Source organism: Macaca fascicularis, chromosome 8 (assembly GCF_037993035.2).
Source record: "Macaca fascicularis isolate 582-1 chromosome 8, T2T-MFA8v1.1".
In the NCBI taxonomy this organism is placed as follows: Eukaryota; Metazoa; Chordata; class Mammalia; order Primates; family Cercopithecidae; genus Macaca; species Macaca fascicularis.
Window position 1 is genome coordinate 14,865,023 of NC_088382.1, and position 23,188 is coordinate 14,888,210.

General features: G+C 47.9%; 1 protein-coding gene across 3 annotated transcripts in view; it reads left to right on the forward strand.

Moving 5' to 3' along the window:
- The window catches only part of LOC135964655 (ATP-dependent 6-phosphofructokinase, platelet type-like), a 67,630-nt gene that overhangs the window by 14,232 nt on the left and 30,210 nt on the right, over positions 1-23,188 (forward strand). For 2 of the 3 annotated variants that reach the window (XM_073999966.1, XM_065518860.2), the window contains exon 1: positions 7,051-8,147. The exons of the other annotated variant lie outside the window; for it this stretch is intronic. The gene's annotated coding sequence lies outside the window, so the exon portion shown is untranslated. Of the gene's footprint in view, positions 1-7,050; positions 8,148-23,188 lie in introns of those variants that run through there. 3 annotated transcript variants of the gene reach the window in all.

Here is a 23,188-nt window from a genome sequence, read left to right on the forward strand (position 1 = left end):
TAATCGAGGAATTCTGCCTAGTCAGTTCACTTTAAGCGTGTTTAAAAGGTTTTCTTTATCCTAGTTGGAACCTGTGGCTATAGTTTGTGTTCACTGCTGAGGAACATTCCATGATGGAAACCATAATTCATCTGTTTTTCATATCGATGGGCATTTGGATTATTTTGGGAGGGTGTGTATGTCTATTCAGCCTTCATTTTTTCAGGATTTTTTGTAGAAGATAATGTAACAGTGTAACATCCTCTGCTAGGGAGCCAACACGAACCCTGATTACAGCCACACAGACACTCATGCCTTGTTACCAATACACAGAACAATTTTTTTAAGTTGAAACACAGTAGCAGAACCTGAAGCCATGTGAATGGGTCCTCCGATCTTACACTTGGAATTCACTTTTTATTACTCTGTCTGCTAATTAGGAAGCATATCAATTATACAGAAATCTGAGAATGTATAATTATACATTTATAACAGAAGAAAACTTATTTTTAATACCCCAGAACACATGGCTATGTTTTTCCCTCATGCCCCACCACTGTTTTCTTTGCTTGAAATGCGAAATGACACTTGAATGCAGTTTTCTAGTGACTGTTAGACTGGCATAGTTCTTCAGAGACAGAGGATGTAAAGCACATGGAGAATTTCTGTTTGTGGAATGTGATTTCCTGGTGGCCTCATTCAGGTTGCCGCCGCCTTCCCCTCTGGCCGCCTGCACCGTGGGATGTCTGAGGAGGTCCCTGTTTCATCCTCTGGAAGTTCTGAAAAGGAAGGAGAGGAGGGCGTGCAGGGTGTGGTACCTTTGTGTTGGTCCTTCGAGCTTTTATTTGGAGTCTCGGCTGCCTTCCTGGTTGCTGCCTTTATGTCCCTAGCTCGTGGCTTTGTCCTTGTGTCTAACAGGCAGACAGATGGAAAGGGAAGTTGTATTCAGCCAACAGCTTGATCTTATTCTCAAGGCTGAAATCGACTGGGTATTTGGAGATTTCTATGTAAATTGGCATTTTTGATTTTTAAACATGGTGTCTTATTTGTACTTCAAATGGGTAATGGGTTCTCTTGGAAAAAATATAGCCATAAAGCTGGTTTTTTAAAAAAGGGGGGGGGGAGTGGGTGTGAGAGAGCGGCTTAGAAATTACACTAGTAATCACAGGCCGTGGTGGCTTATGCCTGTAATTCCAGCACTTTGAGAAGATGAGGCAGGTGGATCACCTGAGGTCAGGAGTTCAAGACCAGCCTGGACAACATGGTGAAACCCTGTCTGTACTGAAAATATGAAATTTAGCCGGGCATGGTGACACAGGCACCTGTAATCCCAGCTACTTGGGAGGCTGAGGCAGGATAATCGCTTGTACCCGGGAGGCAGAGGTTGCAGTGAGCTGAGATCGCGCCACTGCACTCCACCCTGGGCGACAGAGCAGAAACTCCATGTAAAAAAAAAAAAAAAAAAAAAAAAAAAAAAAAAACCACCCCGGTGATGGAAACCTGACTGCATCATCTGTGATGGAGATGGCAGATTATGTCGTTTTTAGTGACAGGATGAATTGGATATATTTGCCTTCCCGTCTGAAGCCCCAGCACCTGGTCGGGGCACCCCTCCCTTCTGAAGTCCCCAGCACCTGGTTGGGGAACCCCTCCCCTTCTGAAGCCCCCAACACCTGGTCAGTGGCGCCCCTCCCCTCTGAAGCCCCCAACACCTGGTCGGAGGCGCCCCTCCCCTCTGAAGCCCAAAGACCCTCCTGGCCTGTGGTGCTGCTTCTTCAAATGCTGCCCTTGGCTGTTTTTGAGGAGTCACTGGCACCCCAGCAGTCTGTATGTGTCACTTCTTCATGGATCCGGGGTGAAGTCGGTGAAGCTCATTTGTCTCGTCTTCCTCCTCATGTGCCACATCTCATCTGTTGTCTGTCCAAGTTCGTGTGTGTGTGTGTTGTGCATTCTCAGGCTGTACTCAGTGCTTAGGTGACAAGAACGTCTTAGAGCAATGGACTGTCTGCTCTTAAAGAACGCTGTATGTTAATCGAGACACGGTTTACTTGTGGGGTTTAAATTTCCTGGGTGTGTTGGAGGCAATTAGGGGGAAACAAGGTCTAAATAAAGCCCCTGGGAATGAGGAAGGCAATAATGAAAACAATAACTTTATACACACTTAGCAGTTGATTTAATTTGAAGGTGAATTTTGCATTTTGGGGACTCCTAAAGCTACTGTTCGTAGGGATTCCTTGATGAGCTTCTTGTTTTCTGTCAAGTAGAAAGTAAAGTGGATCGGTTTTGCCTTTAATTCTGACTGACTAGAATCTACTTCCCTTTCCCCCCATTCACATTAGGGTGGGGATTGGACTAGAAGAGCTGTAGGATCTCTTTATTTCTGATGTTAAAATGAATTTTTTTCTTTACTCTTTTTATTGGTGAGCTGCTATTTTTCCCTTCAATGCACTGTTCTTTGGTTTGGGAAATGTGCTATATTTGTACCGTGCTTGAAATGTACACAATGGTTCTAAATTGCTACTTTAAAGTTAGATACAACATCTTAATCAAAATGTCATCCATAAATCAGGCACAGTCTGAGGCCTGGAGACCCCTCTTGTCACTTCCAGCCGTATCTCCTTCCCTGGCCACGTTGCCGCTGGCCACGTCTCCTCCCCCCACCATGCCGTGTCATCCCCCCACCACGTCACCTCTAGCCACATCACCTCTGGCCTCCCTGCCTGCCTCCCTCCCTCCCTCCCTCCTGGTGGCCTCCGTGGCTCCTGCTGACTGCCCTCCCGAGGGTCTGTTCAAGGCTCTTTCCTCGTTTTCTGCTCCTGAGTGGGTCTTGAGGCCTGGATATTTCACAGGATGCAAAGTTTTTTCCCTTCCAGCCGTGGGTCTCTGGGCAACAATTCCAGAGAGGGCACTAAGCTCTCCTTACCCACCTGGGGGCCCTGAGCCCTGACCGCCAGGGCTTTTCTGCAGGGTGTGGGACAGACTCATGCATGAATTGGACTGAAAAGGTGCTTCCAGGAATGCTTGTTTTAAGTGCACTGGAGCAGAGATGGGGAGAGGGGATCACTTGGTTTGCTAAGAATTTGGTCCTGCTCACAGCCAATAAGGCAACATAAGCACCTCCTAAATGAAGCATTCCACACACTGATTTTACACATGACAGTTGTGGTGGCTGGAAAAGGCTTCACACAATGAGTGAGTTTGAGCTGCGTTTGAAGGAAGAACAGGTCCCTGCTGGTGGAAATGAAAGATAAGGGTGACCCAAGCCATCAGCAGCAGCGGGGCTGGGGTGGTGTGGACTCCCCATGGATGGTGGGCATCATGGATGGTGGGCATGGCTGAAATGCAGGAGAGGGCAGGGGTGCGAAGGAACAGCAGGGCGGCATTAAAATCCCCCTGCAGAGAGGGGACGTGACTGAGATACTATCACAGGTATACAAGAGAGATGATTTGAGGATTTCTGGGAGCCTGTGGGAAGAGCACGTGGTCATCATTAGTTCTCTGGATCTCTTTTTATGAAGTAGTGAAAACAGTCATGCCTCTGCCTATCTTGTGAGCTGTTGCCAAGATCAAATCGGATAATCTTCAGCGAGCCTTGTAAATGCTAAATGTTATGACAGACTGTTCCAGCCCCCTTGTCTCCACGCTCCTTTCCTCCTTGGTAACGTGAACCCTGCTGGGTACCTCACTATCTTCCTGACTTCCCCCCTGTAACGTGAGCCCTGAGCACTTGCTGGGTACCTCGCTGTCCACCTTCCTTCCTCAGTAACATGAGCCCTGAGTATTTGCTGGGTACCTCGCTGCCTGCTGTACAGCTGGGTGTAGCCTTGTCAAACGCACTTGGCTGGCACATAAGCAGAAGTGCTCGCCGGGCCTTGGGAGTGCTTTCTGACATGTGGGTGCCTGCTTTTCCCTGTTAGGCTGGAGCTGCAGGAGCCCTCCTAGACCAGGCAGAGGACCAAGGCTATGGCCTTGGGGTGGCGACTGGGGGAGCTCCCTGGGTTGATTGTGTGGGCGAGAGCAAACTTCAGTCCCGCTGCAGCACCGGGATTCAGGGTTCCTTCTGGAATGTTCTGAGTGAGAAACAGGAATGGTGCACAGGTTCATCTTCTGAGGATTTTATGGTTATCTAGGGAGAGCACTGGTGCCTCTGAGCTATGAACCTGCAGAACCACTTCTTCCACTAACAGCTTTCTTTATGTAAAGAAAGACTTACAAACAATGCCACTTCAGATGGAGGTATTTGCAGGTGTGGCCTGAAAAATGAACAAAATGACTCTTTCATCTCAAGGAAAGCACCTTACATTATTCCCAGTGATAGACATTTGAGCTTTCCAGTGAATATTAAAGTATAAAAATCTTGTGTCCACCACTTTCTCATGTGATCAATGGTGATATTGACGTGGGTTGGTTGTTTTTTTTTTTTTTTTTTTTTTTTGGACACATAATGAAATGTGGAAGCTGCTCATAACTCTGAACCAGTGTTTTCTAACCAATGTGATTACAAAATAGTGTGCTGGTAAAAGCCAGCCAAGTGCAGGACGGGCCAGTCGACTTAGAAGGAATTGGGGCAGAAAAGCCCATTGACCAGAGCACAGACTCCGCATTGCAGACAGCCTGTACGGAAGTGCCGCTTGTTACATTTGGCAGCAGAGAATACCTAATATGTTCTGAAAACACAATGAAAATACTTCTAATTGTATATCAGCATGGGGTCAGACTTTCTTCATAAACTTCAACCACGGCTCTGCTGTGCATTGAATGCAGATGCAGGCATGAGAACCCTGCTGTCTGAGGTGCAGAGATGTTAGGGGTTTTCACAGCAGCACAAACTATTGCCACACTGCTGCTTATTTTGGAAAATGGTTTATTCTTTAAAACTGTTAAGATGTAATGACTTTATCATTGTAAAATGAACTAAATTATTTCTTTTTGTGACCGAGTCTTGCTCTGCCACCCAGGCTGGAGTGCAGTGGTGTGTGACCTCAGCTCACTTCAATCTCTGCCTCTTGAGTTCAAGCGATTCTCCTGCCTCAGCCTCCCTAGGTAGCTGGGACTACAGGTATCCGCCACCATGCCCGGCTACTTTTTGTATTTTAGTAGGTTTCATCATGGCCAGGCCGGTCTCGAACTCCTGACCTCAAGTGATCCACCTGCCTCTGCCTCCCAAAGTGCTGGAATTACAGGCATGAGCCACCACTCCTGGCCTCATGAGAAGGCTTTTTGTGATCTTCAATAAAGTGCAAAGGGTTCCTGAGACTCAAAAGTTGGAAAACCACTGGCTTAAACCAACAAAATTGTCCACGATTCTTCAGTGTGTCTTCTGTTGATGGAGAAAGGACGTAAGGGTTGCTTTACTTTTTTCCTTTCGCAACTCAGTGGTGCTGGGACAACTAGGGTATCCACATGGAAAAGGATGGCCTGGACCCTTCCTCACCCTACACACAAAGCTCAAAATGGATCCAACGTAAGGAGCCGATTGTGAGGGATCAGGGCCTACTCTTAAGATCTTGTGGGACCTAAATTGCCAAGATAAAGGCCCTGTATCTAAATATAGTGACATTTTGAGTTTCTGGGGTTGTGACTTTAACATGGGAATCTGGGGCATGAGGGGCAGTTCAGCCTATGACACCTTTAGGGGGCAAATCCTGGTGAAATTGTTACGTTGGATTAGGCAATGTTTCCTTAGGTGAGACGTCTAAAGCATAACAAGCAACGGATGGGAAAAAGACGGTATCAAAATTGAAAATGTTCATTTCAGAGGATACTATTAAAGTAAAAAGACAACCCACAGAACAGGATACATTATCCCAATAAGGGCCTGATATCAAGAATATATTTTAAAACTCTTAATTTAAAAAATCCAATTTAAAAATGGACAAAGGATTTGAATACATTCTCCAAAGAAATAAATGCCTTAAAAAGCACATGAGATGTTTAACAGAATTCATCATCTTAGAAATGGAAATCAAAACCACCGTGAGATACCGCTTCACAACCACCAAGATGGATAAAACCCCAGTATTGGACAGTGACATGTTGGTGAATTTGGGAAAACTGAAATCTTTAGTGGGAGGGGAAGTAAAATGGTACAGTTGCTTTGGAAAAGTCCGGCAGTTCCTCAGAAAAGTTAAGCATAAAATCACCATACGACCCAGCAATTTCACTCCTAGGCTTATGCCCAAGAAAATTGAAAACATTTTTACAAAAAAAAATCTTATGCAAGAATCTTCATAGCAGCACTATTGGTAATAGTAGAAACAACCCAGCTGTCAACAGATGAATGGATGAAGAAAATATGTACACAATGGAATATCACTCAGCCGTAAAAAGGAACAAAAGAACATGTGCTCCAACCCGAACGAGCCTTGGATGTGAAAGATGCCGGTGCCAAAGGTCGTGCACTGTGAGATTCCACTCACCTTGGACGTGAAAGATGCCAGCACCAAAGATCATGCCAAAAGTCACGCACTGTGTATGATTCTCCTCACAACAGGTGTCCAGAAGGGGCAAATCCAGAGAAACGGAAGACAGCTGGCGATTGCCAGGGGCTGGAGGAAGGAAGGAGCAGGTGCTGACTCATAATGGGTTCAAGGTTTCTTTGGCCGGTGGTGAAAAAGTCCCAGAACTACATACTAGTGGTTGATTGTTGTGCAGCTTTGAGAATACACTAAAAAGACTGAATTGTATCCTTTAATATTGGGGCTTTTATGCTTTGTAAATTGCATTTCAATTTAAAAAGGAACTCAAGAACTTCTTTGGTGTTGATATTTAGAATGTGAAAGAGACAGTATCCAAAACATGTTACTATGTAACTCACGTCCCCAGAGAGTTAAACTTCATTAAAGGGTGTGTTTGAGCCTAGGAGACACAACGATCCTATACTATACGTTATAGCTCATCTCACTGATTTCTATCTCTCATAACAAGCATATTCAGGGAAAACGGACACGTAAACGTGAGCTGAATGCTATGCAGAGGCACATTCCTCTTACCGGGATGGTCTTTAGTGGTGTAGTAAGAGATGCAGTCATAGCAACATTAGTTTAATTTCCATGGCAACAGGAATTTGGCACATTGATGAGTTAGATGTCCCTGCACAGCTCCTAACAGGGTTGCCCATTTCTGTGTGGTGTCTGTGTACATTCTTGCTGTGGAAATAAGTGATAGCACCTGCACAGACACTTGCTCGGAAACGCGCACGAAGCTGGTGAAAGCAGAGGACAGGCGAGAGGGAAGCATGGCTCAGCCCTGGCAAAGGAGACGGTTATTCCGAATGCGGAAGATTCAGGAACACGATCCTTGGGAAGACTGGTGATGTCCGTGGATCTCACCGCTGTCGGGTTGTATCTGCAGCCAGTTACTGGAGCTGTCAGAACCGCATGTCTTGATATCGGTGTCATCACTCAACGCTTCTGACTTTTCCTGTTGCTGAGGATGATTGCATGTGGTGGAAGCAAAGTGCTGACTTAGCACAGATCATCAGATCCCAGTTCTTTTCTATCAAGGGGGGCAGGGTTAGAACCTCCCTCCCCACTCCCCAATCCCATTGTTGAAAATAATAGTTAGCTTGGGAGGGTTTTTACTCCTAAGGTTGAAGCCGTGCATTTCTAGAGCCTGGGCTGTCAGCTGTGCTGGCTGGGGAATGCTGGGGCTGTGGTCGTCTGGCCGCTGGCAGCCCTGCTGGTGGGTCCTGCCTCTGACGCCGTTCATTTCTGAAGCTTGCTTTCCCTGGTGTTGGAAGTAGCAGCACTGGAGGAACGGCCTCCTTCCTACAGCGAAGCTCTGCCAAGAGAGAAGACACGGAGCGTCTGTTGAGGGATGTGACGTTTGGGTCACCGCACCATGCGTTCTGCTTCTCAGCGGTGCCTCCTGGTTGTTACCATCACCTGGCATTACCCAGGAGGTAACTCGCAGATGCCACACTGATGGAAAGCTACGGCAGCGTGGTTCGAGTCCAGGGCCAGCTGGAGCATATCAGCAAGGTTGGGCTTGGACATATGTGCTCCACCCAGTAGGTGGGTCTGTGGAGCTGGGGTGTCGTGAGAGCCAGAGGGTCCTGGTAGAACCCTGCCAGATGACAGGAAAGAACCAGTGGAATCGAGGCAGGGAGCCGAAGGAGCTCAGGAAGGAGCCAGCCGTCACAGGGCGGGAGGCTCAGGAGCCAGCAGGTGAGTGGGATGTGGCCTCAGGGTGCTGATGGGTTGGTGAAGAGCCTTCTGTGACTTTTCTGAGAGTGTAGTCGGTTGTACGGGTGGGTGCCGGCTCCCGCAGATAGAAGAGCCAAGCGTCCTGCAGGAGACCAACATGTGCACTGGGAGTTTCCAGGTGCGTGTCCTGGCACGTGGCCCAGAGGCCCCTGACAAGGTTCAGTGTACCAGGCACACAGTGGACTGTTGGTGCCTGACCCAACGAGGGAATGAGGGAGGGCCGAGACACAGGTGCGGAGATGCACGGGACGGGGTGCAGTCAGGTGGAGAGTCATGCTGTGGGGTCCGGGAGAGACGGGTTCGAGAATAAATGGGACGGGGGTAGAGTCAGGTGGAGAGTCATGCTGCGGGGGTCTGCGAAATGTGTTTTTGCTTCCATCTGAGAAGCTGGACCTGAGCATGTCTGTGCTTTGACATTTAATCTGTGCACTATCCTCGGCAGGGTGTGTATCTCTGTGGCAGAGGATACCCTGGGCACAGTGGATGTCAGTGGCCGTGCCTGGACTCGGGGTCCGTGAATGTTGCGTGATCGAACGTGTTTGGTACATTCTCAGTTCCTGCCCAGGTGCCTCCCAAACCTCAGGTGTTGTGGCTCCCCACGCCTTTCCCATCTGCGTGTAGCATGACCACCACCTTCCTACCATGTGTTTGTCCTACCACGGCTGCCGTGTCTAACGGACGCTTTGCTCTCCAGCTACTTTCCTATAATCAAAACCCTTGACTTTGCTTGTGTTTCAGAGACGACAGGGTATTAGTCTTTCATGATTGCTCTGAGGATTTCAAAAAGCAAATATACCTTACAGGATGCAAGATATTGGAGACAGTAATTATAGATGACTTTTCTCAGTCTTTTGATTGTGGTAAAATTACATAGCACTCGAACCATTTTTAAGTGTATGGTTTGGTGGCATTAAGAGTGTTCACACTATCATGCCGCGATCATCGCCATCCATCTCCAGAACTTCCCGGTCTCCCCACGCTTGAAACTCGGTCTACCAAACACTAGGTCTCCTCCTGCCCCAGCTCTGGTAAGCACTACAGATTGCTTGCAAAATAGGCTTTCTCAGTAAGAGAAGGGGCAAGGAGAAGAGCTCTCAAGACTATCTTGAGATTTGAGGAAGTGTTTTAGGTTTTGCTCACTGGTTCCCAGTGTAAAGAAACTATTGAAGACGTGGGATGGCGAAGGTAAGGTCTGTGATCTCAGGAAGTGCAGGGCTGGGCAGCACTTGAGGGCAAGTGATGGGGGCACTTGCCCTCAAACCCGCCTGAGATAATCACTTGAGGATGGTGCTGCCTTGTGACGGCTCTGAACTTGGTCTCCTTGAACGTTGCCAAGTGCATAAGCTTTGGCGGTTACCGTCCAGTGTCTGCGGGAGACCTAGAATTTGAATGTTGTTGACTTTAGAACACACTCATTCTTATAACACTCTACCTATTCTCATCAATAGGAAATATGCTGTGTCTTTTTTTTTTTTTTTTTTTTTTTTTTGCTTTAATATTCTGTGTTTCAGTAGCAGTAGTTGCAGCGGACGCTACTTCTAGTTCATGGTTATTGCCAAACACAAGCTTCTGGAAACTGTGAAAAATGAAGGGGGAAAGTGGTTTTCTGCATAAGGCTTTTTTGAACATCTTGTTTTTTTCTGGAATATCTGTCGTGGTATAAAACATTTCCATATTTAGGGGTTTGTAATGTGTTTGATAGTGGTTGGCTTTGAAACCCCATGTTTTTGCATGTCGTGGGGCTGCTTTATCCTGTTATTCTATGATATAGCTAGTTTTCAAAACTATTGGTTATTTCACTTTAAAAACCAAAGCAGCTTACATTATGAGTGTGATTCCTGTAAGAATGTAATTGTAAAATTGATTTGTGTTCAATAAACTTACTGGAATGACTAGTTAGATCAGTGGACAAAAAGATGATAAGAACATGTCAGGTCTCTGGGCCAGGAAGGACTTCCAAATAATACACGTGATACACAGTAATTTCTTAATAGAAGATTAGATTTAGTACATAACTGTTTAAAACCTCTGTATTTTCTATTATAGCCATTCCACAGTGCCCACGGGGTTGGGTTGCAGGACTGCCTATGGATACCAAGGTCTGTGGGTGCTCAGGTCCCTGGTATAAAACGGCATCGTGTTTGCATATGACATACGCACATCCTCCTGCAGACTTTGTCATGTCAGGGTTGCTCGTAACACCTATACCATGGATATGCCATGCGAGTAGTTGTTAAACGATATTGTTTAATGAATAATAAAGTCTGAATGCTTAGTACAAACACCTTTAAAAAGTATTCTTAAACTATGGTTGGTTGAATCCACAGGCCTGGAACCCTGGGATAGAGTACAAACTCTAGAAGCAAAATGAACAAATAAAGAACTTGAGGTCAGCAGTGACGGGTGTGGGATCACACTGAATCTAGTGTGTTCTGCTGTGTCACTACGGAGTCTAAATGGAAACCATTTTTAGCTTAAGGTAAAATAGGTAACAGGAAACACTACAGAATGGGCACGAAGGCTCGCCCCTCATTACCACGTGTTACAGCCAAGTGTCTGCCTCCTGGGGAAGGATCTGTCCTGTGAGGAGACTAGACGTTGATGATTTCCGGATGTGTGAAGGGAAACGCCCTCCGAGAAGCGTGGTTTTGGCCGGAGCACATCAGACGAGAGTTAGCGTGGCATGGAGTTGCCACACTGCCCCTCATGCCTGCTGCTTCTCTCCTCCTCACCGCTGGCCCTGACTCTCACCAAGGAGGAAAGTTCAGCTCCAGCTGAACCCCACACAGGGCTTGTCGGTCTCTAGGGCGGGTGCTGCCTTCTCCTGAACAGGCTGTGACAGAGGAAGGTCTGGCCGTACTTGAGCTGTGAGAGATGCTCTCAGAGATCTAGCATCCTGCAAACCCAGGTGCTGAAGGTTCCTCCTCCACCGTCCTGCAGGGAGAGGGGTCTGTTCCTGCTTCCCCTCAACCTGAGCTGACTTCTTGTCTGTTCTGTACACCTAGCTCTTAAGAGCAGTTATTGTTAAAAATAATCATCTAGCAGACAAACACCATAAGGTGACAGCCTGGGAGGGTAGATGGGGCTGGAGGGTGGTTTCCTGAGCAACAGGGTTCAGTTTTCTGTTTTGGCGTCACTCGACCCAAGGCCCCCAGATAATTGAAATATTGTCAGCAAAACACCCATGTTGTATCTAAGTTTTTTTTTTTTTTTTTTTTTTTTTTTTTTTTTTTTTAAGGAATGGGTGCAAACTTCTAACAGGGACCTGACAAAAGAGAAGGATTTCTTCTCTGCAAAGTGAAGGTCGGGGCTGGTTGGCATTTGCCATCTGTGACTAGCAGGGACCCAGGCTGCTGCCCGACTCCTGACCCTGCAACTCCTGCCCCTGTTCCCACCAGCAGGAAGAAGAGCGGGAAGATGCCTTTTCCCCTTTAAGGGGATGAGGTGAGAGTTGCGCCTGCCATTTCGCTGGTCCCTGGGGTGATTCTCCAGCATGGATGGAAGTTGGCTTTGGCGGCCTGAGCCCTGTGAAGCTGGGGTTGCTGTTCCTTGAGCAGCAGGAAGCCTGGACTCTGGGAAGTGGGGTCAGAGGGTAGCCTTTGCTGCATCCACAGGAGGGGGCCCCTCATTCCAGTTGACATCATCACTGCAGAGGGGGGTGTGGGCTTTCATGGTCCATTGATAAATAGAACGTTCCTTTTTTTTTTTTTTTTTTTTTTTGTAAATCACATCAAACCCTAATTCCTTCAGCCTTTACTAAAGTTGCATTTTGTAATTCCACATGATTGCATTATACCTGCAGGAGAGAATGCTTCCTGTAAACCAGAAGCCTCTCTGAGGTAATTCTTGGCCCATTCAGTGAGTTCATTTTCCCAAGGTTAAAAACAGCCTCAGGAGGGGTTGAGGACGCACCGTGACAGTCTCAGGAGGGGTTGAGGATACACCCGGGACACAGCCTCAGGAGGGATTGAGGACGCACTGTGACAGTCTCAGGAGGGGTTGAGGATACAGCCGGGACACAGCCTCAGGAGGGGTTGAGGACGCACCGTGATAGTCTCAGGTCCTGGACATGTGCCCAAGGTGTTTGGGGCACAACTTGGTCTAACACATTTTAGGGAGATGTGAGACATCAATATATGTGAGATGTACATTGGTTTGGTCCAGGTTTCCAGGTCACAGGTGGATCAGAGACAGATGCGTTTCCGGTGAGCCTTTCCGGAGAAAGCAGTAAGACCCGCATTTATCTCCGTGTGCAGATGGTGACTTTGAGTTCTGCCCTCTGTCCCTGAGGAATTTCCTTGTGGACCAACGGTTGTGAGGGAGGTACATGCCTTTTTTTTTTTTTTTTTCTTTTTTCTTCCAGTCTCTGTTAGGAGCCTGGGAGGCAAGTTTGCCCTAAGCCGTTCCCCACCTTGTCTTCCCTTTAGCTTAGTGATTTCGGGGTCCTGAGATGTACTTTCACTTCACATTTCTGAGCACACTGGCACTCTAAACAGTGTTGTACGAGGCCGTCTAACTGATTTAGAAGAAGAAACTATTTGGAAGGACTTGAGCACCTTTGTCCTTGAGAGAAACAAGCCTTTGTTTATTTACCCCAAGGCTGTTACGCTGTCCCAGGGCGGGCGGCCTTAGAAAGCTGTGCCTCTCTGAGTGCCTGCCTGTGGAATCTGGTGACTTTGAAGTTAATCCAGCAGCTACATGTTTTGGAAAGCAGATTGTCTCTTAAAGTGTTGATGATTATGATTCTAACACCGGAATTTCAACATGTACTTTCCACCCTTCTTTCTTTGTCTCCTCATACCCTGACATTTGCCCTTAGAGTTCATTGAGGGAGGGTCAGTTCTGGCCCTTTCTTTAGATATTGACCTTGAATGGACAGAATCGAGATTCAGAAAAATCCTTGAGCTGTGAGAGTGTGCCGATATCTATGTAAGTGGAATTCATGTGTTAAACTCAGTAAGAGTTTAAGAAATATCAATTCTAGGCTGGGCATAGTGGCTCACACCTGTAATCCCAGCACCTTGGGAGGCTGAGGTGAGTAGATTCAGTTTTGAGCCCAGGAGTTTGAGACCAGCCTGGGCAACATAGCAAGACCCTGACTCTACAAAAAAGTAGATAGTGGTGGTGTGCACCTGTGGTCCCAGATAGTCAGGAGGCTGCGGCTGGAGGATCACCCAAGCCTGGGAAGTTGAGGCTGCAGTGAATCGTGACAGCACCACTCTACTCATGATACACTGTGCCTGAGTGACAGAACAAGAACCCCTGCCACCACACCCACACACACACACACACACACACACACACAATCAATTCTAAATGGACAAAAATGAGACATTTTAAGTGGAAAAACATCCTGTTTGGTTGCTCTACTTAGGTAACTGTTGACTCACTTGCCAGTAAGAAAATGCAGTGACCAGTTCTGCTGGGACCACCTGTTAAGGCTACTCTGGGCCTCATGGTTTGAGAAGGATCTGTCCAGGGGAGAGTGGGAGTGGCTTAAGGGCCTAGAAGCCAGTTCTTGTGGTTCAGCATGACTGCGGGTGTGGAGCTGGGGGCAGGGCTCTCCAGGGCATGAGTGGGTAAACGGATGGGCTTCCAGGATGAGCCCCTGTGACTTTGCCTGGTTTACATCCATCCAATACAGATCCACAGGCTCTTACTCTAGAAGCTTCTGCCCGGGCTGATGGACTGGCCTGGGGCCAGAGGGTGCCTTCTGGTTTAGCAAGAGCACTTAGTCACCTAGATCTAGGATTTATGGCACTACAGGGGACTTGTCACACTCGGAGCAGCAGCCATCTGCATTCTAGACTTGGTTCTAGGCGAAGTATTTTGGAGGCTGTTGGTACTCTGTGTTCTGTTTATCTGTAAAACAAGTTAGAGTTGTAACTATTTTTAAAATTTTGCCACAGAATATGGCAGTTTTGGTAGAGCTTGTCCAGAGGCCCCAACGCTCGGACACTACCACGTGCTGGGGTTGCACGCTTTGTCTGCATCGGCTGCTCCTCCTGCCGTGTCTCTGTTCTTGACACAGGAGCCCATTGAGGCTCGGCCTGTGGGACTCGTGCAGCCATTTGTCCGTGTTCCTCTGAGGTTCCGCAGACTTCACGGTCCCGTGGCAGAGCGTACGGTATCTACTTGCATCCTGATTTCCCCAAACCCCAGGACAGGCCAAGAATTCCTTACACACAAATGCAGAGGGCCCCGTGGTGTGGATTTGCAAGTGACACAGCCTTTCCCCAGCTCGGCCTTCACCTCCAGAGTTGGCTTTAGGGCGATAGAAGCTTCCATCAGACTGGGGGGCCCTCAAGCTTTGGTGGTAGGAATTGGGTGACCAGCACGGATGATACTCCTTTTATATTTGTAGCAATAGTTGTTAACACGACCACGAGTTGTACAGAGAAAGGAAAAAAGGAGGTTTTATTTTCAGAGTAAGTCTGTGCTTTGGGAAATGTGGTCTCGGGGGAGCTGTAAGCACGCGCCCCTCAGGAGCGGGGGAGGTCGCGGCATTAAACGTTCCGGTTTTTGTTCGCTATGTGTGTTCATCGGGTTCATGGAATGTCTGAATACTTATGGGGAAAGTCTAGCACACGCGTAATGAGTTAACCTGTAACATCCATGTTTGCCTTGGGGCTAGCGTAACGTTAGAAATGAGGTGGACTCAGCGTGTCATGTACAAAGGTGAGCTTTTGGGCGCAGACGTTTATGCGCAGCCTCAGTCACAGCCAGGAGTGGCTCAGGGTCTGCGGCTTCTGGCGGGAAAGGACACTCACGAGGCCATTCTGTCCAGTCGGGGCTGCCGGCAGGGTCCCAGGGTGGGGTTGTCTGGTCGGCCAGGGTCGGAAGTGCACCCGGGTCCCGTGGGCAGCGTTCCTCTAAACCAGGTTTCTGTCTGATGGCGGAGGAGACTTCAGGCTGATTAACAAACTGTACAGGAGTTACTGTCGTGGGGCTTCAGGGTCGACCTTCCTCCCTGTGATGCCGGTTACATTTCTCTCCGGGCCTCATTGTAGCCACAGAGAACCCACCTCGTCTGACAGCAGGGGGTGCCATGTTGACATAGTAATTTATTGTATTAACCTTTTTATTACTATTTTAATAAAAGCCTTTTTTTTTTTCTTTTTAAAGAGATAGGGTCTTGCTGTGTTGCCCAGGCTAGTCTTGAACTCCTGGTCTCAAGCAATCCTCCCATCTCGGCCTCCCAAAGTGCTGGGCTTACGGTCGTGAGCCACTGTGCCCAGCCTACAGCCATGTTTTTAAAACTCAGCAGTTTAAAAACACTACTCCTTTCACCCCCTCCAGCAGGCTGGTTGGCCTTGTACAAACTGGGGTGTCAGGACCTTGGTCCTCCTCTTATTTTTCCCTTTCTTTGGCCTCAAGTTCTGATGAGAACAGCAGTTACAAAATGGGCATTAGGTGATTTTTCCTGTTACTAAAGCCAGAATTCTCACTAGTTAGAGATGTTTGTCCCCAGGATCCCAGAAAGCTGTTTTTGAATCAAGCCCATAGCAAATAAGTAAGGAACTAAAGCCTCAGTCCTCTGTTTAGTATCTGGGGAATGGGTTATTGCTGACACCCTTTGATCTGTGCTCACGTGCTGCATCTCGTCACGGGAAGCAGAGTCGCCCTGTGGAATAAAGCCCGGCTCACGGTGGCACGTCGGGATGCTCCGGGCTGTCAATCCCGTAGACGGCGGCAGACATGGAGACTCAGAATCGCGTGCAGAGCCCGGGCAACCGGGGTGCATCCTCCTTAGAGACCACACAGCCAGTCAGCAAGGTGGACATCCAGGCAGATGGCCCTGACGGGCTCGCCGCGCGGTGGTGAATTAGGAATTTGTAAGCAAAGAAATGAAATTCGCCTGTGGGTCCCAGCTACTTGGAAGGCTGAGGCGGGAGGATTGCTTGAGCCAGAAGGTCAAGGCCACGATGAGCCATGATTGTAATACTGCACTCCGGCCTGGGTGACAAAGCGAGACTCCGACTCAAAAAATAAAAGAAAGCAAGGTAAACCTTACTCTCCCTAGCAGGAGGGAGAATTTATCAAAGTAACTGCAACAAAAATCTTAGATGATGATGTAATTTCAGTGGCTAAGTGAGCTGTCCAGCCCACGTGGCTGGCTCACAATGCAGCAGACAACGATGCTGCTGCAGCTGCCCTCCCACCCGATCGCTCGTGTACATTTTCTGTTTTCCCATATCTCTCTTTTGGATACGTAGCTCGCTCCTTTATAGCTAAGCATCGGTAAAACAGGTTGCCTATTTTGAGACCTAACTATTGTGTCTTTTAAGGACAGAAAATGAAGCAGGTGACAGGAGCTTGGCAACGTGGTGAATGGAATTAGATGAATATTTAATACTTGGTACCCCTCGGATCCCTTCTTCCTCTCTCATGCTTAATTACAACTGCCACCTCCTAGGACAGACAGAACACTTTCAGTTCTGTGAGTAGGAATTAAACTTTTTCTAAATCAGAAGTTTCAGTTAAACAGTATTTTACATGAATGCCCAGTCCCTAAGTGCTCACTGTACTGGTGTGTGGTGTAGAGGAAGGAATGGGGGCTTGGGGCCGGGTCTATGGTGCAGTGTCCTGGTTCCTGCCTGTGAGATGAGGACCATGAGATGGCCTTAGAAGGTTCAGACTGTGGGATTGAATGGCTCTGCCCACTCCTGGGAAGCCTCGATTCTAACTCGACTTGGCCTGGTTTTAGGGAGATGCCGGCAGCGCTGTCCTCACAGGTCACTGGGAGGGGCTCTGGCACCATCCCCTTCAGGTGTCTCATGATCAGCCCAGCTTGCCCATCTCAGAAGCTGCTGGTCGTGTTCTCGTTCCTGTTGTTTCTTGCCTATTACTTAGGTTCTGTTCATGTGGGGACCTAGGAGTTCCACAGTGAGAGGAGAGCAGCTGAGCCGCCTTCCTGTCTGGACACCAGCCCCACGGAGGACCGTAACTGCTTGAGGTTGGCTTCTGCCCCCGGCCTCACCTGTGGACACATTGATGCAGTGGTACTTTCTAAGCTCCTGGGGTACACAGCGTGGTTGTGTGGATCCACAGGCCACTGTGGCGTCCAAGCACGTGCTCCCAGAGGAGAGGACCCTGTGGGCGCTGATGGTGGGAGCTGGCCGAGAGTCCAGCGTGTGAGACTCCCTGGGACGTGCACAGCTGCCATCTGCCCAGCCCCTCCTGACGCCCAGATGGTCGTGCGATAAATGCACAAAGTGCATCTCCAGCAAGAAGCCGCCAAGTGTCCACATCCGGGATATCCACCACGGTGGCTTTTTGGTGTTAATATGATGAATGTGAGCAGCAGGTGGTCTGCGTTCTGGGTGTGTGTGACTGTGCCACTGCAGTTTGGTTCTCATGTCTTAATGAGCATGAACGGCTCCTGACGAGGGTGGGTAAGGATGCTGTGATCAGAGACTCGGCAGTATTGTAGCTTGAGGAACCAAGGAGGTTTTCTCTCTTGCCAACCCTTCAAGGGGAGGAAGTTCCAGGCTGGTGACTGCTCCATGAAGTATTCAGGGATCCAGGTTCCTTCCAGACCCCTGCTTTGCGTTCCCAAGGACACGGCTGTCCTTGCTGTGGTTGGGACTGGGTGATTACCACGCTGCCAGGGTGGGAGGTTGGGGAGGCTTGGCTTAGGGTGAGAGTGGCCATGATTTACCTAATCTACACAATGACAGGGAGCTGGGAGTAAAGTGTAGCCATGTCCTGGAGGATGGATGATGGATGTTGGTGAACGACTGGCTGCACTCACCACAGCTGGCCCAGGGATGGGAAGGATGGCTGATTGTCGTTCAGCGGTACCTGGTTCTTTCAGATTTGACTTCCTTATGGATTTTCTGCTATAAAGAGGAGAGAGCCTGTGGTTCTAGGCCAAGCATCTCATCTCATAACATCTTGTATCCCTTAAGCCAACATTTATATCAAGTTTTAGAAGTCCTACAAACTGGCAAGCATTTCTCAATCTGGTTTAACCATTGGATTTTATATCTGTGTCTGCATCTCTATTTACATCTATGTGGTTATTTGACACTCTGTAGTACATTTGTAATAGGTTCTATTTGGTGGAAGTTACTTTCAACAAACCCTTGCTGCTACTAGAATTTTCAAGGTTGCAAGTTAGAAAGGAGAGAATAAAAACCACATCTTCTCTAATTTTAAAATTTGTTCCTCAAATCACACCAGAATTACAAATACTACAAATTACAAAAGCAGCCAGAATCAAGGTTAAGAGATTTCTGGGTGATTCTGGCTAATCAGCAGTATTTGCTGAGGTGTGTGCAGCAGAGCAACATGCCAAGAAGCCCGGGATGGAGGAGAGTTGGGAGGCCAGGCTGTGACTTCAGAGGTGCTGTTGCCTCAGGGAGAGGAGCTAGATGCAGAGAGGATAAGTGGCCACAGGTGCGACCACCGCCGTCCTTGCTGCGGTACAGGGGGCCTTAGTGAACTGAGTTAATGAAGTAGGTGAAGTCCATGCAGGTGTCAGAGAATCCAGGCCAGACGCGACGGGTGGAGGCTTGGCGGAGGTGAGGAGCCAGACAGCCTCGCTAAATGTGCGGTGGCTCACTGCAGACAGCACCCATCAGTCGCCAGACAGACGGGCTTGATGTTCAGTCCTTATGACAGCTGCCCTTATCCTGTCTGCCTCCACCTTCTGAGGCCTATAGGCGTCGCAAATGTGTGTTTTTTAAACAGATTTGGATGACTTGCTTTCTGCACAACACACCTGGACAGACGGAGGCTGGTTCTCCACAATGGCACCAGGGACTTGGCAGGGACTGGTGGGGCAGATCCTCAGGGCACAGCACCAGCTCCCTGGGAGAAGACGGTGCTTGCGGGATGAGGAAAGAAGAGGCACACAGTGCTGAGGCGTGAACTCTAGGTTGCTCTTAGACATGACACACATGCCTTCTGCAAGTTTCCACGAAGCACCGTTAAAGCCACCAGTGTGGACGGGTCCTGAGATCAGGAGACCCAGAACAAACTTGTGTTTGAAATCCTTCAGGTGCTGCAATCTCTTCAAAGAGGATCACAAGTCATGTCTAATAATGTTGTAAAATTATTTTTTTATTAAGTGCCATGGCGTTTTTTTGTTTGTTTTTTTTTTTGTTTGTTTGTTTTTTGTAGGGTAGGGCTGGTGTGTGACAGTAAAACAGATGCAGTGACACAGCTGGTGGGTGTTGGTTCTGGGCCCCAGTTGGGCAGTTGTATGAAAAGAAACTGAAAAGTCTCCACAGTGGTATGAACCGAAATACCTGGATTACGTGTTTTCCTGTATTGAACATAAATGCACACGTTTGTATGCGAAACACACATTTTTCTATATGTAATAAAATTCACACCTTCAAGTATTTAGCATAGAAACAGCTGTGCAGCATCTTCTCCCTGCCTACAGCCACCCGGACGTTCTGAGTGGAAACCGCGCTGCTGTGGGCTTTGTGAGTGGTGAGCCGTGCACAGCTATGTGCTGCGTTTGCTGTGTCCACTGACGTGAGCCCTGGTCATTCCTGTTTCAGGTGGATGCTTTCCCTTGTAGTTCCCTTCTCTTGTTCTGTTGGTAAGTTCAGTAAACTCGAGACCAATGGTGAGAGTAGATGTAGAGGAATACGGTGTCGGCAATTAAGGAAAATCCATGCCAGGTGTCACAGAAGGAGGAGGCATGTGAGGTCCTGCTGCCTGTGTGAGCCATGACTGGTGAGGGCATCTGGGCAGTAACTCATCTGGGCTACTTGGAAATGCAGATTCCTGGGCACAGACCTGAGAGGCCCTGGAGTGACCACCCTCCAGTGATTCCACCCAAACTTGGCTATCTTGTCTCTTGGCAGGTCACCCGTACCCGGCTGTCTCATTGACATGCCCGGCCATTGCAGAGTTAGCTGAGTCATCTGCACAGCTGGTGTGGGTGTGCCGATGGGTGTACGGGGCTGGCCCGTCTTCCTTTCTCCCCCTATGAAGTGTTTGAAGGTCTGTATCCTACCCTGTTCTCTCCCTGTCCTCAGTGGACAAGCAGGAGGTTCATTTTCACTTGCAGAGGAGGGAAATTCTGAAGTCTCGTAAAGAAGCCAGGATCTTCTTCAGAATCTTCTTTGTTCCAATCAGCTCTGATATTTTCACTTGGACAGACTTTTCCTCAAACACTTTGCCTTCGTTCTGTATGAGAAGTGCTGTAGACTTTCCTGTTGTTTTAGTAATTAGTATCTGTTGTGTTGTCCATCACAAATGTATATATTTTCATTCTGAGACACGCTGAGTCAGCCTTTGTAGTCCAGAGGGATTCCATGTGCGTTTGTAGAAGCTTCCATCAGAAACCACATTCCAAATAGCTGTGGACATACAACCTGCTTGTGACTTTGGGAATTGCCAAAGTCCAATTCTATCCCGATTTGAGGCTTTAGGACCTTTAGAAATTTTGAAATTACAAAAAGAAAATGTGACAAAATTAAGTGTATTTAAAACAAAAGAGATTTTATACTGTGGGTTTTAAGGGCTGTGATGCACTATTTGGTTATCTTTAAGGACGTCATGTTCCACTCAAATTACAAATACATTAAATAAAAGGTGATGCCTTCAGAACATCTTGGATTTCGTCTTGGTCTTCTGCCATTGAAAATGTGATTTCTTTTTTTTTTTGAAAATGTGATTGTCTTAAACTGTGTGTCTAGACCATCTCATCTGAATTGCTTTGGAAACATCTGCACGGGCATCTTTCTATTCTTGGGTATAGAGAGAGAGACATCATTATGCTTTAAAATAGCAAAAGTCCCATAGAGCAGTTTTTCTTGAACTAATGAGCTATGATTGGAAATCAATGTGTGTAGGAAGTTATAGAATCTCTCAGCGAAAGTGATTATTTAAAATAGAAATTGAGAGAATGCAGTACATTCTTGGTTTTTAAAATAAAATGCCAATAGAGAACATTTTGTTCGCAAGAATGTAAAATTTTACGTCCTTATTTAGAATTTAAGAATAGTAATTTGCTTGTGAGATCTTTGTGACTGAGGTTTGAAATCTTAACTATGGTTTATCATCAATGTTTTATACATATGCACGTATACATATGTAAGGTACATAAAAGGAAAATAAGCATGTATATATTTACATTTATATACACTTCTATAATGTGTATACTTCTAGCCACACATAGGTCTAAGTGACTATGATTTGATGACCATGAGGGTAATTAAATAATTTTCCTGCCCTTAGCCTTGCTTTTGCATCTGAGCAGGGACTCTGTGAAGTGCACCTCCTGCGTTCCAGGCCTCACACAGCCTGTGCCAGGTTTTGGAAGCAGGAGTTTGTCTGCAGCCACTTCGGAAAGCAGGTGGTTACCAGGATTGCCTAGAGCTCCAGGCTGTCTCCGGTCCCAGCCTCCCTGGGGTAGAAGCTGCCCCACCAGGGGCCTGGACATGGACGTTAGGGCCTGGAGCCAGGAACTGCTCTGGAAGGGAGGGCTCCTGTCACTGCTGAGCATGAGAACCGAGGACAGGAGCTGGAACCAGTCTCGGGCCACTGCACGGCCTCCCGGAAGTGCTTGCGGGAAGCCCCAGCTGCCCTGTCCTGACCCCACAGCCGGCACCAAAGTCTGAGATCCCCTTGGCCCACCCCTCAGGTTCTTAAAATGGTTAGGGTGTCCTGGGCTGTGAGTTTTTAAGTCTAGGCTAAAAAGTCCTGGGACAGACTCACAGGGTTCTTTATGTAGAAATGATGAGTGTGCTGGTGACTCAGAGCAGGCACTGCACCCTCACTCCAGGGTCCTTTGCGCCAGGTGGAAACGAGTGTGTGGGTCACGCAGAGTCCCTGCATCCTCACTCCAGGCATTGCTCTTTGATTTCTTAATTAAAAGCCTTGAGAACGAAAATGGGTTCTCCCCAGAGTAGAGTTTCCGGTTACGGAGGCTCACCTGTAAATGCCGTGCCAGGTCAAATATGCTGAGATCTAGGCCAGGTCCTGCTTCCTGCCCATGGCCAAGGCAGGTACTTCATTTGGGAAGTGACCTGGAGGGACATCTGAGAGGCCTGCGTGTCCCCGAGGGATGAAGCTGCTGGCCTTCTCATGCTGCTCCGGCCTCCATCAGCTCCTTCCTACCTGCAAACTGCCTGCTTTTATGTTGCCATCATTGGAGACATGTTAGGGACTTCGTATGGAGCAACCCCCACAGGACCAGCAGATCGTGGAAAGGTGGGAACCAGGGCTGGGAGGGTGGTGTCCATGGCCAAAATGAGAACCGTGATGGGCTTGGAGGTCCATCTTCTCTCTAAAGTGGTTTTTTTTTTTTTAAATAAAACACTGTCTCAGGAGCAGGAGAGGGCAGGGAACAGATGGGGAGAATGTATCTGTAAAAGACTCATCTGATAAAGGCTGTTATCCAAACCGTGCAGGACACTCTCAAAACTAAACAAAAAAATGAACAACCTGATTAAAAATGGACCAAAGACCTGGACAGATACCCCAACAAAGAAGATGCACAGATGACAAACCTACACGTGGAAAGATGGCCCGCATCTTATGTCGTAGGGCGAGGCGTCACTGTGCACCCAGCAGCCTGGTCAATACTGGAACTCCCACACCACCGCGTGCTGGCGGATGTGTGGGCATCAGGACCCTCACTCATCGCTGGGGGAAGTGGGGCAGCTGCTGTGGGAGGTAGCGTGGTGGTTTTCCGTGGAACTAAGCACTCCGACCACAGGAACAATCACAGTCCTGGACGTTTACTCAGAGGAGCTGAAAGTTTACTTCCATGTGGAAATGTCACACAGATGTTGACAGCAGCTTTATTTATAATTGCCAAAACTAGAAAGCAACAAAGATGCGCTTCAGTAGGTGAATGGATAAACTGTGGTATGTCAGAAACTGGGATATTAGTCAGCGCTAAAAAGAACTGGACCACTAAGCCATGAAAAGACACGGATCTTTTAAATGCATGTTGCCAAGTGAGTCTCCAATCTGGAAAGGCTGCCTGCTGTCTGAGTCCAACCACAGGACGGTCTAGAAAAGGCAAAGCT